At 46.5% G+C, this 18104-nt stretch overlaps 1 protein-coding gene across 4 annotated transcripts in view; it reads left to right on the top strand.

Moving 5' to 3' along the window:
• The window catches only part of DPH6 (diphthamine biosynthesis 6), a 379645-nt gene that overhangs the window by 174906 nt on the left and 186635 nt on the right, over positions 1–18104 (top strand). The window lies entirely within an intron of this gene.

Genomic DNA, 18104 nt, shown 5'->3' with positions numbered 1-18104 from the left:
TGCTGTCTCACGTGATCTTATAAACATACTAGAGAAATACAGGCTAGATGAACCTACTATTATGGTAGGTGCACATCTGTTTGAGAACTGTACTCAGTGAATATTTAACAATGATGAACCATCAAGTATTGAGTGCTGTCTTGCAGATCTCTGTCCTGGGTCTGGTTCTGGTATATATCATCATCAGTGATTCAGATAATGGGATGGAGAGTATACTTACAAAGTTTCCAGAGATTACCACTCCGAGAGAAATTGCAAACACTTTGCAATTCAAAATGATCTTAACAAACTGGATAAGTGGTATGAAATAAAGAGGATAAAATTCAATAAGGACAGATGAGAAATACTCCACTTAGAAAGGGATAATTAGTTGCACTGGGATACATACTGGAAAATGACTGTGTAGGAAGGAGTACGGCAGAAAGGATCTGCGGGTTATAATGAATCACACACTGAATATGAATCAACAATGTAATATTGTGCAAAGGAAAAAAAGCAAACATCATTCTTGGTTGTGTTAGGAGGTGTGTTGTAAGGAAAACACAAGAAGTAATTTTTCCACTCTGCTCCAGCTCATGACTTATTACTGCTGAGTACTGATTTCAGGGTACTACACTTCAGGAAATTGGGGGATAAATTAGAGAAAAGCAGAAAAGAGTTTCAAAAATCATTAAAGGTCTAGAAAATATGACTCACAAGGAAGGATTGAAAAAAATGTTTTTTGAGTCTGAAGAAAAGAAGGCTGACAGACAACTTGATAATAGTCTTTGAGTACATAAAAGATTGCTGTGAAAAGGAGGGTGATGAATTCTGCTTGACCACCTAGGACAGGACAGGAAGTAATGGGCTTAAACTGGTGGTTCAAATTAGACTCTAGGAGAAAATTCCTAATTTGTAAGGGTAGTTAGCAGTGAAACAAATTTCACAGAGGTTGTGGAATCTCTTCTCGTTGGAGATTTTAAAGAACTAGTTAGATGAGCACTTGGCAAGGATGGTCAGGGATACGGAGTCCTGCCTCAGTGGAGGAGACTATACTAGATGACTTGTTGAGGTGTCTTCCTGGTCCACATGTCTATGATTCTATGAGAACTAGAAAGGTTCTTGGGCCTTACAATGCTTTGCAACCGAAATACTGCTAGGTTGACTGACTGCTTTTCATTTAGTGTACACAGTCCTAGTTTGTGTGATATGCTTACTGTTGAAAACTTTTAACTTCAGGTCTATTAAGGTAAAATTTAGTTCTTTGAGTGCTTATTCCTATTCTTTTCCATATGTGTATGCATACCATGTTTACAGCCAACAAAAGACTTTTCCCCTAGGGGTACGCATCAGATCAGTTGCAGCAATGTCTACCAAAGCTACATATGCTTGCTGACCTGACCCCCTGCCTAGTTCCTGTTTTTTGTCAGTGATGGCCATTGGAGCTTCTGACTTCTGCTGTGCAGTTAGCCCTAGTTTTAGGATATTGTTAGCTCTTTGCAATAGTTTGTTATGAAAGCTAGAGTAGTTAAATAGATGATTGTTGTTAGTAGTTAATAGTTTGGAAGGGGTTCCCCTCCCATTGCTCATGCTTATGAAGCATTCATTAGCCCCAGGGATTTAAGCATTGTGCTAAGAGTGGTAAGCGCATGCCGCTTATTTAAAGTGTTTGGGGGAAGGTCACTTGCAAGGTAAGTGTAGTATCTGCAGGGAATTTAAAGGAGAAAGGGACTGATGGCTGAAACTTCTCCGTGTGGAGTCAGCATTTAGGCCCCCAACTGGATGTAACCCTAATGAGGAATCCTCATTACCACCACTACCCCCCGACCCTTGAGGATCTAGCACAGCTAAACTTGCCTCTCATCCTCCATTGCATCTGTGGCCAACAGGGTTGCGAGACACTATTTCTTGCCACAAAGAGGGTATGGAACATCTCTATACATACCCCCAGCCTGGATCCTTAGTGATAGATGTGTTGAACCACAGTGAGCATCGGGGCCAACCTGGATCTGCTTCAGAAATAAAGATTCAAAACTGGTAGACTTATTTTGGAACAAGGTTAATTGTACTGGGACATGTGTAGCTGCGGGTTCTTCATCGAGTGTCCCCGTGGGTAGGTGCTCCACAATAGGTGTTGGGCTCGCCCGGCGCCGCAGATCGGAAATCTTCCACCAGTTTCTCCTGGATCGCGCATGCGCCGGCGCACACCGCTCCCCTGCGTGCCCCCAGCCATGTGTGCGATCCGGTCCCCGCCAGTTCCTTCTCAACCGCCATTGGCTGCAGAAGGAATCCGCTCAGGCTACGGCCAGAGTCAGATTAGATAGTGTTTCTATGTGTAAATTGTTGGTTTTTTCCAGTAAAAAAAAAAAAGAGAACAAAGAGAATATCAAAAAAAAAAAAGAAAAAGAAAAATATATAATAAAAAAAGAGAGAGGAGCGGAGAAGAAGAGTGGACGTAAGGCCAGTAGGCCGCCCACTGCCCTGCAGGCCGGTGTCCGCGATTCGGGTAAACAGGCACGGATTAAGTGCTAAGTACCCTATTAACAGTAAAAGACTCACCACGATGTCCTCTTCGGGCTTTAAAAAGTGTGAGTCTTGCCGTGAAGCTATGCTGGCCTCCGATGGGCACAGTGAATGTATCCGATGCCTGGGGGAATCACACGTTACCCAGAAGTGTTCCCACTGTGCTAAGCTCACAGCCAGGGCCAGGAAAGACAAAGAAATGCATCTTAAAATGCTCTTGTTTGACAAGGCCCTCCAGCCGGACTTGCTGGAGAGGCCTCAACCAGAAAGGCCCTCTGGGTTCCACAAGAGGAAGGCAGCTTCTCTGTCCCCCTCGGTGCAGAAACAGAGGAAACTCTCCCCAGCTCGATCCTTGCCGGTGGTTTCAGCAAGCGGGACGGGCGGAGCACACAGCCCCTAGCCTCATACTCAGGCAAGCGGCAGCGCGGCAGCGCACGTGGCAGAGGCTGAGCCTCCAGTTACAAAACAGCCGGCACGTGCGGTGCCCAGAGCGTCGGCCAGGCAAGCACCGGAACCGGCGGCACCAATGGTGCAGGGCCAACAGGCATGGAGCCTGCAGGCACCGGAGGATGTTACCCGCGCGGCACTGCAGTTGAGTGGGCCGAGCGAGGCGCCGACAGTGGGGCCGAGATGCCCGGCGCTGGAGGGGGCAGTGCCAGCCCCGCAGGGGAGGGGAAAGGCAAGAACAGAAACCCGGCACCGCAGCCCTTCTCCAGACAGGGCTGCGCTGCTACTGACAACAAGCCCTCCCCCTGTGCTACACACGCTGCCCAGAAGGCCTGGGTCTCCACCAGCCTACCCAGAACCTCCTTCTCCGTTCCTCCAACCAATGTCACCATGGCTTGGGCCACCTTCACCCTTTCTGGGATTGGATCCCCTGGAGTACTACCAGAAACCAGTTTCACTGCTATCTGTGTCATCGCGGAGGTCTCGCTCTCCCAGACATCGGGGGTACACACCCCGAGAGTGGTCCAGGTCTCCATCCCCAGACCCATGCCTGTGCTGCCATGGTCGTTTTTATCATGCTGGACACAGACACCCCAGGCCTATACCCAGGGGCAGGTCCCCCTCGGCCATCCAGTACCCCCGTGGACACTCTCGATCGGGGATGGAAACACAGTTACCTCAAGGGGAGTTAATTTTAGAACCCCGAGACTTTTCTTCGCAATCCTCCAGCGAGCAGGTGTATCATCAGCCGCAGGAACCTGAGAGTTCGAGGGCGGTTTATCCTAGTGGTTCCTCCTCATCCTTCCCAGATGAGGCCATGGCCCCCGGGGATGTCGCTCCCCCGGATGACCTCAAACAGTTCCAGGAGCTGTTTAAAAGGGTGGCTTTCATGCAAGGCATTCAAACGGCAGAAGTGCAGGAGAAACATCACAAACTCCTGAAAAATTTGAGACCCCCGGCTTCATCCAAAATTGCTATTCCGCTGGACGACGCCATTATGGAGTCAGCCACTACCATATGGCAGACTCCGGCCTCCGCTCCGCCTATGAACAAGAGAATGGATAAGAAGTACTTCATCTCAGCAAAGGGCATGGAGTTCCTTTTCAGTCACCCACAACCAAATTCTTTGGTGGTCAAGTCGTCCCAGCAGAGGTCAAAGACTTCTCAGTACAAATCGGGGGGATCAGACAAAGATGCCAAGAAGCTAGAGCTGTTTGGCAGGAAGGTATATTCCTCTTCCACCCTGCTACTGAGAATGGCAAATTATGCGGCACACCTAGCGAACCATAATTTTGATAATTACTCCAGGCTTACTTCTCTTATGGATTCACTTCCAGAAAATAATAAGCCGGTGTTAAAGGCAATTGTGCAAGAGGGCTACACAGATTCGAGGACGGGAGTCCAGATCGCCCTGGATGTGGCAGATACGGCGGCACGCTCAACGGCTACAGCAGTGGTCATGCATAGAGAATCTTGGCTCCAGACATCAGGTATCCCGAGGGACCTACAAGCGAAGATCGTGGATCTTCCCTTTGACACGCAAAAGTTGTTTGCAGATTGAACCGACTCTGTCCTCCACTCTAGTAAGGACTCGAGAGCAGCACTTAGAACCCTGGGTATGTATACTCCTCCATATAGGAAGAAAAAATATTACCCTCAGCAAAGACGCTACCCGTACCAACCACAGCGTGCACAGTATCAACGGGGCTGCGACCAGGGGCGACATGAACAACAGCAACAGTACAGAACTCCCAGACGACGTTCTCAACAAAGCCATACACCCTCAGGACAGGCCCAAAGGCAACAAGTTTGACAGGCATGTTGAGGGCTGCACTATCACTACCATTGTGCAATGCCACTCTCATCTCATGTTCCATCATCGCCTCAGACCGTTTCACTCCCAATGGCAAAAGATCACTGCAGACAAATGGGTGCTGGAGATCATAGCCACGGGTTACGCGATCCCCTTCCAGTCACTCCCACCGACGAAGCCTCCTTCCAGGCCTCACCTCTGGGACGCTACCCATGAGGCGAGGCTCAAGCAGGAGGTGGACCACCTTATGTTCATAGGGGCGGTGGAAAGAGTGCCGCAGCAATTCCAGGGGAAAGGTTTTTATTCACGCTACTTCCTCACAGAGAAGAAAACAGGAGGCTGGAGGCCCATCTTAGATCTTCGGGGCCTCAACCGCTACTTATGCAAGCAACGTTTTCGGATGATTACAGTCGCCTCCATATTCACAGCACTGGACGATGGAGATTGGTTTGCAGCCCTCGACTTATAAGATGCTTACTTTCATATAACGATCCACCCAGCACACAGGCGCTTCCTCCTCTTCATGGTCGGCAAGGAACACTTCCAGTACAGGGTTCTTCTGTTCGGCCTCTTCTCGGCCCCCAGAGTCTTTACCAAAACCCTGGCAGTGGTGTCAGCCTACCTGCGCAGACGGGGTGTTTATATTCGCATACCTGGATGACTGCCTACTGAAAGGGGCCTCGAAGGCAGAGGTCCTACGCATGATCTGTGTCACAGCGGACACGTTTTCTTCGCTGGGCCTAGTCATCAACTTTGCGAAGTCAAAGACCGACCCCACACAAAACATAGAGTTCATAGGGGCATGCATAAACTCTATCACAGCAAGCGTATACCTACCCGACGCCTGCTTCCGCGCCATCAGTTCGCTGGTGCAAGTCATCACATACAGCCCCACGGTGCTGGCCTTAACGTGCTTACAGCTGCTGGGCCACATGGCGGCAGCGACGTTTGTGGTACAAAATGCCAGATTGCACATGTGAAGCCTGCAGCATTGGCTGGCGAGTGTTTACAAACCGACATCCCACACTGTCCACAGGGTGGTGTCGCCCACGACAGAGGTGCGCAGATCCCTGGCGTGGTGAGTAAACCCCAAGAACCTGCTAGCAGGGGTGCCTTTTCACCAACCACAAATTTCTATTTTTCTTACTACCGACGCCTCCCACATAGTATGGGGAGCGCACATCGGCGACAAGGTGACGCAAGGGCTATGGTCCCCTGCGGAACAGACACTGCACATAAACATACTGGAGCTCAGAGCAGTGTTCAATGCCTGCAAACATTTTCGAGACCACATATATGGCAAAGTAGTTGGGATCAATACAGACAATACCTCCATTACGTTTTACATAAATCGACAAGGAGGAGCCCGATCCTGTGCCCTATGTGCGGAAGCAGTCCGACTGTGGAACTGGTGCATCGCCAACAACATAACATTGAAAGCCTCGTACTTGCCGGGCACTCACAACGTGAAAGCAGATCAGCTGAGCAGGCACTTCGCACTCACGCACGAGTGGCAGATCCGCTCCGATCTGCTACGACCGATCTTTCATACATGGGGGTTTCCCCAGGTTGATCTGTTTGCCACCCAGCACAACAAGAAGTGTCCCCAGTACTGCTCCAGGGCAGGAGTGGGGCGGAGGTCCCTGGGGGATGCATTCATGATTTCATGGAAGGGCCCCCTACTTTACGTGTTCCCTCCCACAGCGCTTATCCACAAGGTCTTGCCGAAAGCCAGAAGGGAGAGAGCTCGCATGATACTAGTAGTCCCAACGTGGGATCGGCAGCAATGGTTTCCCTTGCTTCTGCGCATGTCGGACCGCCCACCGCTCCCTCTACCGGTGGCCCTGGACCTACTCACGCAGGCTCAGGGGTCCATAGTGCACCCGCACCCTCAGGGCCTGTGCCTACAAGCATGGCTAATCCATGGCTCAGCTCCCTAGAAAGCACATGTACGGAGGGAGTACAACACGTCCTGGAAAGTAGCCAAAGGACCTCCACCAGGAGGACTTACAAGGAGAAATGGACTCGATTCACAGCCTGGTGTTCCGCCAAGCAGTTAGCTCCCCTTGACGTTCCTATACCGATAATACTAGAATATTTATTGGACCTCAAGAGGGGCGGGCTTTCCTTATCCTTGCTAAAAGTCCACCTCGCCGCTATATGAGCCTTTCGGCATACAGAGGAGGGGCCCACGGTATTCGCCCATCCTATAGTTACCAGGTTCTTGAAGGGGCTGGTAAACCTGTACCCCCATCGGAAACTGCTTCCACCATCGTGGAACTTGGACTTGGTGCTCAGCATGCTAATGGGTCCACCTTTTGAACCATTAGCCACAGTTCCCCTACGTCTCCTTACGATAAAAACAACCTTCCTCCTTGCAATTACATCAGCTTGCAGGGTCAGTGAGCTCGCAGCAGTTATGGCAATGCCGCCCTGCCGAGTATTCTCAAAGGAGGCATAACCTTACGGCTGCACCCAGCCTTTGTTCCAAACGTTTCTTCAGAGTTCCATCTTAACAAACCAATAGTTTTACCCTCGTTTTACCTGAAGCCTCACAGCTCCAGCAAAGAGGCATGCCTGCACCTCCTGGACGTGAGGAGGGCGTTGGCCTTCTACATAGACAGAACTAAATCCTTCCGGAAAACGGACAGGCTTCTGGTGTCTCTCGCTCCCAGGTCAAAAGGGGAAGGCCTCTCTTCACAGAGAATTTCAAAGCACATTTTGTCCTGTATAAAAATGTGCTACGAGCTTCGAAAGACTCCTTTGCTGGCCCCGCCTAGGGCTTACCCCACCAGGGCGGTGGCAGCGTCAACAGCCTTCTTCAAGGGCATTGCCTTGAAAGACATCTGTAGAGCGGCAACCTGGTCATCCTACGACACCTTCGCCAAGCATTATGTCCTACATTGGGTATTCCAAGAGGATACCCATCTGTCGACAGCAGTCCTTTCGGGGGCAAGCTGCACATAAACCGATTACCCACCTCCTTTCTTGGGTTACTGCTGGGTAGTCACCTATTGTGGAGCACCCATGGGGACACTCGATGAAGAAAGAGAAGTTACTCACCGTAGTAATGGTGGTTCTTCGAGATGTGTCCCCGTGGGTGCTCCACCACCCGCCCATCCTCCCGGCTTCGGATATCTGTCTAGTGTTTTTCAGGAGCATTCGAGGTGGTTGGTCAAGGAACTGGCGGGGACCGGATTGTGCACGTGGCCGGGGGCGCGCAGGGGAGCGGCGCACGCCGGTGCATGCGCGATCCAGGAGAAACTGCTGGAAGATTTCTGATCTGCGGTGCCAGGTGAGCCCAACACCTATTGTGGAGCACCCACGGGGACACATCTCGAAGAACCACCTTTACTACGGTGAGTAACTTCTCTTTTCTAATCAGCAGGCCCTGCTGTAGATATGCCTTCAATCCAGGGAGTGTTCTGTTCGGATTCTAGGAGCTTCTTCCTAAACATGCTAGCCAGGACTTCACTGCAGTCCTTTAGGAATGGCATAGGGCTACCTTCATGGCCTTAGAAGCAGCCCTTGACTTGGCTGACTGGGCAGCTCATGTCATGGCGACGGCTGTTGCCATGAGATGTAGCTTGTGGCTGCAGGTGTCTGGCTTCCCACCAGCAGTGCAGCAGACTTTCTAGGACCTGTCTTTCAGTGAGATGGGCCTTTTTACTGAGAAGACTGACTCTCATCTCTGCAGCCTCAGGTTTTCATAGGTCACGCACTATGCTCTCATCCAGCAGGTGAGAGATGACACATCATTTGGCAAAGCTGTTTTGCAGTCAGCACTGAGCTCAGGTCCAACCCCTCCTCCACACAAACAGCTGGTAGGTCACATATTGGAATGCCCAGGAGCAGGTACTCAAAGAAGAAAACTATTTGTAACTTTGTAACTATTGTTCTTTGAGATGCATTGCTCCTGTCCTTTCAGCTCTCCCCTATCTTCACCCTCACCACCCCTCTTTTGGACTAGTCCAGTAAGAAAGAGGTGAGTGAGAATCAGGTCAGCAGGGGTATGTATATATGTGGTGTTGGGAGATGTCGCCACATGGGGTGCCAGAGCCAAGCTGATGGGTACCACTAGGTGAAAAGTCTTTTGGCATCTGTGCACTCAGTGTGCATACACATGTCGGAAAAGACAGGAATTGCACACCTCCAAGGACCCCGGTTACAAAGGTGAGTAACAATTTGTTTTTGCTCATGTTTATAAAAAGGGTTAAAATATCTGACATCTGAATAAATGTAGAAGGAGCTGAGATTATAATCATTCAGCTAGTGAAAGTGACATACATAATCATAGATTTTTTTTTCTTATTCATAGAGAAGGTGACCATAAATTGTTATAACAAAACCACTTAAATTCCCAATGTGATTTGGAGGAGTAATATTTTTTTTTACTCAGAAAAGTCTTTTAATTAAAAATATCCAAATCCATTTCTTTGTTATAATATTCCCTACAATATACTTTCTTTTAATTCAGTTTAAAATATGCATGGTGAGGGGGATGCCATCACTTTCTGTAGGAAACCGTTTGTGTTCCTAAAAGATGTGGTGGACAAGTAGGTTTTTCTAGTATTCAGCCTAAATTTTCATTGTTTAAAAAAATCCCATTTCTCATAATTTTGCCTGCCTGAGCAACCATAAACATTTCCATTCCTTCATTGGCTTTTATACTTTTCTGGATTCTTTCCAGCTTGTCAATATCTTTTGGAGTTAAAGCAATATTTCAGTTCCAGTCATACAACAGGTATGCAATACCTGTATGTATCCTGTCTCAAATCATATTTTTCCTTTTATTAACTGCTGTGTTTCATTGCTAACTCTTTTCGACTATTCTGGCCACAGTCACCACTACATCTCTTTCATTTAATTTGTGGTTGGGATTATAATTCCCCAGAACAGAGCATACTTGCATTTTATTCATTCCTCATTTGGTATTCTCTGTAAATTTATTATCTTAATGTGTGCCATCTCTATCAGGTCATTAATTAAAATATAAATATATAAAGTTAAAGGACTCTACAACTGACTTTTTTTGTAAGTGCTGCATAAAATCTTTTATAGGAAGCAAGTGGTTTTTTCTTTTTTTTTTTCTTTTTTTTGCTTTTTCCCATCCCATTGTGTAACACTGAGGGCTTTATTACTTATTCTAGTTAATAAGATGCATTTTTCACTGCTTAGTAATAGCTCTACTAGTAATTGGATCTATGTGAGACTCATTGCTTTGAAGGCTTCCCTAAGATAAATATCCGTGGGTCCTTATTAATGTCATGCCCCATAATTTACAAATCTTCCTGTATTTTATCCCAGTATACAGTCAGTGGAGAAGAGGTCCGAAAATAATGGAATTAAGTTGCAAGCTTGCATTTGCTACAGAGTGGATAAGATTTATTCAATATAGTAGAAATTATGCAACATAACACCACTATAGTAAAGATAAATTATAATCTGTTGTTCAGTCATTATTGCTTTATTTACAAGTCTGAATCCTGCTGAGTTTGCATTAATCATAACCATTTAATTTGATTTTTTTGTTCACTCTTTCATTTTTTTGGCTATACCTGGTATATTTCAAGCAACAATTCAGTGGATACTGTTATAAAAATTGAAAATAATATCATTGGAGATATATGAATATAAGCACAAAGAGAGAGGTAGAAGGGAAAGGCTAAAACGTCATAACCACGAAGAGAGGGATTGGCTTATGTGAAACACATTATCATTTAAAAGCAAAAATGTTTAATCTTTTCCTTTTAAAACCCAGCTGCCAATTTTTTTTCTATGAGAGAAATTATATAAACAAACTAACGGAAATGCAAATGTTAGAGCATTGTCATGTGACACATGCCAGTGCAAATACTGTGTCAGAATAAGTCAGTGGACAGCATTGCTGTGACAAGATGCTATTCCACTGGCATGACTTGTATTACATCTAATGCAAATAGTTATTTTCAAATCATTAACATTACTGTCCCTGTAACTAAAGGTTATAGATGTGCTAGAATGACAGTTTTTCACTTTTCCTTTATTTTAAAAAGTCTTTTCTGCCTTAGCTGTAGCAACTGAAATTGTATATTATTTTAAAAAGGCTTTCAATATATTTGTGTTGATTTTCTGAATGATTGGCTAGAAATATTGCCAATTGAATATACTGGTCTAGTAATTTTCTAAATCTGTGGTTCCCAACCTTTTAGCTAATGCAGACCCCCAGTCACCACCACCCCCTTAGCCATTCACAGATCTCCATCAAAGCCAATTCTAGTCGTTTCATCAACTGAAAAAGGAAGTGGAAATAATTAATATTTAAAACAATTCATACTCCTTTCTGACATTCCAATAATTCGACTTCACATCTCACTACAACAAATTACCACAGCAATTAGGTCTACATAGCTACAATTAATAAACTTGTGGCTTACCTAGTGAGATCCTTGGTGGTGTTTCATTGACTTCCAAGACTGGATGTCAGGTTGGATTGATGGGCAAAGGGTGTCAGAAATTGTGTGGCCCTTTTGGACAGCTCTGTCTGCTCAGCAGTGACATGAAGCCCGTACTAAGTGAGGAACTTTTGTGAGAATACCAGCTTTAAAGCATTATCACAAGACATTTCAATTAGGCTGTCTTGCTCTTTTCATGTTAAACTACCAACTGTGTCACTGTTAATGCATTCAAGGGGATTTCTGATCCAGTCATTTATGATCTCTGGAACTGGAAAATACTCCTGCAGCTTCATTTTCAGGCTTCACAGATATGCGCTCTGATTGCACATTTAACATTGTTGAGGAGCTGTATTTCCAATGTAATCAAAAAGTCACAAAAATTGCTAAATGAGTCATAGTTTAATTGATCGATTCAACTGGACCGTAGTTCTAATTTCTTTATCATTGCTTCAGTTTTGTCTTGAACTTGAAAATGTGTCACAGCTTTTCCCTACAGACTCAGGTTGAGACCATTAAGATAGCCAAAAACATCAGCTAAGTAAGCCAAGCAATTAAAATCATGAAAGCAGTGGATGAGCTCACTTTGCGTCCATCAGAAAAATTCTCACTATCTTATCTGACAGTGGGATTGAATTTATTTGTTTGCATGCTCTCTCCCCAAACTTAGTATTTACAAGCATCTTGGCTGCAGGTAATATTACCTCTTTGCTGATTGTGTGAGACTTGCACATCTTGGCTATTTGTTGGGCTACCCAGTAGAAGGCCTCAGTTGGGCTTGTATTGTCAGTATCTGTTACCACCATCATCATAATCTTTGCTTCCCTTGAACTCAGTAAGCTTGTTTTGAAAAAAAATAAAGAGGCTTGGACTTGTATTTGCCATCCTTCTGTGTTAGGTGACAGTGAAGTTTGGCTGGTTTGGGGCTTTCATTTGCCAGCAGCTCGTGGCACACGACACACATTGGTCAAAGCTCATCCTCACTGCCGGACCAAGTAAATCCAACTTTTAGTCAGTGTTTTCTAACTTTTCATTTCCTTATGTCTGTTTGATAAGACTTCCACTTGTGGATGCTTTACTCTGCTTATCAGTCTCCTTTCTCTCCACCAGGCCTGATTTCATCCACAGATCCACGTTGAATGTATGGCTAACATTTGTATGCTTCTAACTGTCACAATCATTACATCACACAAAGGCACCACAACTTAGACTTTCAGACAATTAATAACATTATTGGAAGATATTTAAATTTAAAAATAATAATTGCTTGTAACTTTGCAATATATTTAAATCTTACTTTCTATGATCATTTTTATTTATCTTTTACTTTTTTTTCATGGACCCTCTCCAATTCCCAGGGGTGCATGGACTCCAGGGTGGGAGCTACTGTTCTAAATGATTAGTCAACACTGGTGTATCTGGTGTGATATGAGAGTCATCCCAGTGAAGATACAAGTTTGTAGTGCACTCAATTTCAAATGTAGTCAGAAACAGGCAAGCTTGGAAATAGAGGTTTTCTATGACTCATCCTTTGTTGTCCTGTGTCTGGTGTTATATGTTCTTAATTTTTCCTCTGGAGACGTGGAGGCATCAAAAGGGATTGATTTTATAGTCCTTTAGGAGAATATACAGTTGTATGGTATGTTATTTCGAGACACCTCCGTCTTTCCCGGCCTGCCTGGAATACAGATTCATCCAAGCCTTTCTCTCAATTTATAAAAGTTTATTTATGGTCCTACAGAAATAACACTGACCTGTGCTAGCACAATGGGGGAAAATATACTGCATCTTGTGAGGAGGCAAGGTATCTTGCATTTCTCAAAAAACAAGAGGGGTTTAAGGAGGAATTGTCACTGAGTCACTTCAGAATCATAGCCAAGTCCCGAGGGCTTCTTCAGGGAGATCACCATTACACATTTCTTCATACTCAGTGCTGAGACTTACAGTTCAATCAAGCCCCCACATTGAGAAGAAAATCCAAGACCTGACTTTATTGAAAAGAAATTGCATTTGCAGACCACAAGGTGGTGACAACTCTCACTGGGAATGAAAACAAAAATTACTTGGGTTACTGAGAGACAGGGTGGTTGAGGGGATATTTTTATTGAACCTGCTTCTTCTGGTGAAAAGAGCAAACTTTCAAGCTTAAATAATGAGTTCTGTACAAGATCAGAATCTTGTCCCTTTGACTTTCTGCATGGGGTCCAATAAAAGATATTACCACATCCTCCTTGACTCTCGAATATCTTGGGACCAACACAGCTGCAACAGCATTGGAAACAAGAATGTAAAGAATTATACAGGTTGAACTTCTCTAATCTGGAACTCTCTCGTCCAGCAACATCCATCATCCAGCATGATTTTAATTAGTCACACGGCCAATTATCGTGGTTTTGGCCAAGTTTCTTGTGATCCCATAAGGTTTGTTTCTAGCCACTGGCTGACACAGTCCTGGCTGTCAGTGTTCTGTGCTGTTATTTAGCTGTAATTTACCCCTTTAAATCTTCTAAGAGCCCAGTAAGCAGTGTTGGTAATGTGCTGGACAATATTGATTGCCCATGGTCCGGAAAATTTTCTTGTTTGGTATTGGTCATGTCCCAGTGATGCCAGCCAAGAGAGGTTCAACCTGTAAGTGTATTTGGAATAATGTATGATTTAGCAGATCTGCAGTCCCCAGACTACGTTCCCTTAGTTGTTATGTTACATTTTGTCCTCCAGTGGACGCTTATATCCATTCAATACTGTTATCCTTTCCTGACTCAAAATGAGCCATCTCACATGAGGCTCAGTAGCTGCTGTGGAATTTTAAATCTATGGACAACAATGTCTGATGTGACAATTTAGATTTAAATGAGATATTAAGATCCCAACTCAGGATATCGTCAGAGCATTGTTAAGGAAGTATGGATTGGATAAATGGACAGTAAAGTAGATAGAAAGCTGGCTGGATGGTTGGGCTCAAGGGGTATCAATCAATGGTTCAATATCTGGTACACAGTCTCTTACAAGTGGAGTGTCCCAAGGATTAGTTCTAGGGCCACTATTGTTAAACATCTTTATTAATGACCTGGATGAGGGCATGAATTGCACCCTCAGCAAATTGGACGTAAATTAGAGGATTGGGCCAGAAGTAAGCTGATGAGGTTCAACAAGGACAAGTGAAGAGTCCTGCAGTTAGGACAGAAGAATCGCAAGCATTGTTACAGGATGGGATCCAACTGGTTAAGTAGCAGTACATCAGAAAAGGACCATGGGATTCAGTAGTTGAGAAGCTGGATATGAGGCAGTGGTGTGCCCTTGTAGCCAAGAAGGCTAATGACATATTGGGGTGCATTAGGAAGATCATTTCCAACAGATCTAAAGAAGTTATTATTCGCCTCTATTGAGCACAGGTGAGGCCACATCTGGAGTATTGCATCTAATTCTTGGCCACCCCCACCCCCCAGTATAGAAGGGATGTAGATGCATTGGAGCAGGTCCAACAGAGGGAAACAAAAATGAGCACATGACTTATGAAGAGTGGCTGAGGCATCTGGGCTTATTTAGTTTGCAGAAGAGAAAAGTGAGGGGCAATTTGATAGTAGCCTTCAGCTTCCTGAAGCGGGGCCCTAAAAGGGATGGAGTGAGGCTATTCTCAGTAGCGACGGATGGCAGAACAAGGAGCAATGGTCTAAAGTTGCAGAGCGGGAGGCGTAGGTTGGATATTAGAAAAAACTATTTTACCAGGAAAGTGCTGAAACACTGGAATGCGTTATCTAGAGAGGTGGTGGAATCTCTATCCCTATAGGTTTTTAAGTACCGGCTAAAGTCCTGGCTGTGATAATTTAGTTATCCTGCTTTAGGCGGGGGGCTGGAGTTGATGACCTCTTCAGGACCCTTCCAATCCTATGATTCTATCATCTCTGGTGAACTTAGAATTATGTAGCCATGTAAAATGATTATGAAATAATTTCATTACTTAGCATGGTTCATAAAATTAGATAGTTGAGAATGGGCAGTGCCAGAAGGGGCTAACACATTGTCTTGAAAGGAGTGGGCAGAGCCTACTAAGAGAGAGTGGCAGCCATCCAGGGTTGCTAATTTACAAACACATGAATTTTTCTTCTTCATGGCCTACGAGGAGAATGGGGCAGATTCAGTTCCAGGGTCAGCAACCTTTCTGAGATGGAGTGCTGAAATTTGACATTTTGACCTTTACGTACAGTCTGAATGTCATGACACTTTATGAAGTCGCTAATTGTCCTACTTATAAAAGATTCCTTAGTAAATAAATTAAGGTGCAGAGCTTTACCGTTCTTCTTTGAGTGGTCCCCGTGGGTGCTCCACAATAGGTGTCGGGCTCACCCAGCACCGCAGATCGGAATTCTTCTAGCAGTTTCTGTTGGATCGCGCATGTGCCAACGCATGCCACACCCTTGCGCGCCCCCGACCATGTGCGCAATCCGGTCCCCGCCAGTTCCTTCTCAACCGCCATCGGCTGCAGACGGAATCCGCTCCGGCTAAAGCCAGAGACAGATAAGATAGTTGTTTTTTACGTGTAGTTCGTTTGTTTGTCACTATTATACAAAAAAAAACAAAAAGGAAAGAGAAGAGCATATTAGATAGCAGAGAGAAGAGGAATGAAGGAGGGGTGGACAAGAAGGCTGTTAAGCCATCCACTGCCCTGAAGGCCATGAATGTTATTTTGGGTTAGAAAGCACTGATTAGTGGCTAAGTACCCTATTGACAGTAAAGACTCACCGCGATGGCTTCCTCGGGGTTTAAGAAGTGTGAGTCATGCGAGGCTATGCCGGCCTCAGATGCGCATAGTGAATGCATTGGCTGCCTGGGAGAGTCTCATGTTACCCAGAAGTGTTCCCACTGCGCTAAGCTTACAGCCAGGGCCAGGAAGGACAGAGAAATGAGGCTCAAAATGATCATGTTTGATAAGGCTCTCCAGCCTGAACCACCAGAGAAGCCTCACACAGAAGGGCCCTCTGGGTCGCATAAAAGGAAGGCAGCCTCTTTGACCCCCTCTGTGCAGAAGAGGAGGAAACTCTCCCCGGCTTGATCCTTGCCGGCGGGCCCAGCGGGCAAGACGAGCGGAACGCAGAGCCCCCAGCCGCGAGCTGATGAAAGCGGCAGCGCAGCAGCGCACGTGGCAGAGGCCGAGCCTTCGATTATACAACAGGCGGCATGGAAGGCGCCGTGAGCGCCAGCACGGCAAGCGCTGGAATCGGCGGCGCCGACGGCGCAGGGGCACCCGGCACGGAGCCTACTGGCACTGGAGGAAGCTACCCGCGCGGCACCGCTGTTGATGGTGCCGAGCGTGGCGCCTACAATGGGGCCGAGATCCCCAGCATGAGAGGGGGCGGTGCCCACCCCGCAGGGGAGGGGCAAGGCCAGAGCTAAAACCCGGCACCTTAGTCCATCTCCAGGCAGGGCTGCACTGCCCTTATCACCCAGCCCCCCTCCCGAGATACACACGCCGCACTGCCGGGCTGCAACTCCACCAGCTTATTTAGGGCCTCCCTCTCCATTCCTCCAACCAATTTCGCCGTGGCTCAGGCCACCTTCACCATTTTTGGGCCTGGATCCCCTTGAGTACTATCACAAACCAGCTTCACCACTGTCAATGTCGTCGCGGAGATCCCTCTCTCCCAGACATCATGGGTACACTCCCCGATCATGGTCCAGTTCTCCATCACCGGACCCTTGCCCATGTTGCTATGGTCGTCCTCATCATGTTGAACACAGACACCGCAGGTCTAGATCCAGGGGCAGGTCCTCTCCTACTACTCGTCAATACTCCCATGTACACTCTCGCTCTGGGACGGGAACGCAGTTGTCCCAGGGGGAATTAGGTCCAGAATCCCGAGACTTCCCTTCACAGCCCACCAGGGAGCAAGTATACCACCGAACTCGGGAGCCAGAGGATTTGGGGGAGGTTTACCCCAGCAGTTCCTCCTCATCGTCCCCAGATGAGGCCATGGCCCCCAGGGATGTCTCCCCTCCGGATGACCTTAAACAATTCCAGGAGCTGTTCAAAAGAATAGCATTCACGCAGGACATTCAAATAGCAGAAGTGCAGGAGAAGCACCATAAACTCCTGAAAAATTTGAGACCCCCGGCTTCATCTAAAATCACTATCCCGCTGGACGAAGCCATTATGGAGTCAGCCACGAACATATGGCAGACTCCGGCCTCTCTTCTGCCTACGAACAAGAGAGCGGATAAGAAGTACTTCATCCCAGCCAAGGGCATGGAGTTCCTCTTTAGTCACCCACAACCCAATTCTTTGGTGGTCGAATCGTCCCAGCAGAGGTCGAAGACGTCTCAGTACAAATCAGGGGGGTTGCATAAAGATGCTAAGAAACTAGAGCTGTTCGGCAGGAAGGTCTACTCCTCCTCAACCCTATTATTGCGAATGGCAAATTACATGGCACATCTATCAAACCATAATTTTGACAGTTACTCTAGACTCACTCGTCTCATGGATTCACTCCCGGAGGACAAGAAGCCAGTGTTAAAGGCGATTGTCCAAGAGGGCTACGCGGCGTCACGGACGGGAGTCCAGATTGCCCTGGACGTGGCGGACACAGCGGCACGTTCAACAGCAGCAGCAGTGGTAATGCGTAGGGAATCCTGGCTCCAGACGTCAGGTATCCCTAGAGACCTACAGACGAAGATCGTGGATCTTCCCTTTGATAAGCAAAAGCTGTTTGCGAACTCAACCGACTCGTTCCTCCACTCCAGCAAAGGCTCGAGGGCCACACTTAAGACCTTGGGTATTTATACTCCCCCATACAAGAAAAAGAAATTCTATCCTAAGCAAAGACGCTATGCTTACCAACTACAGCGCGCTCAATATCAGCAAGGCTATGACCAAGGGTGACATCAACAGCAGCAGCAGTACAGTGCCCCCAGAC

Source organism: Carettochelys insculpta, chromosome 6 (assembly GCF_033958435.1).
Source record: "Carettochelys insculpta isolate YL-2023 chromosome 6, ASM3395843v1, whole genome shotgun sequence".
Lineage (NCBI taxonomy): Eukaryota > Metazoa > Chordata > Testudines > Carettochelyidae > Carettochelys > Carettochelys insculpta.
This window is presented reverse-complemented; position numbering and strand designations above follow the sequence as displayed.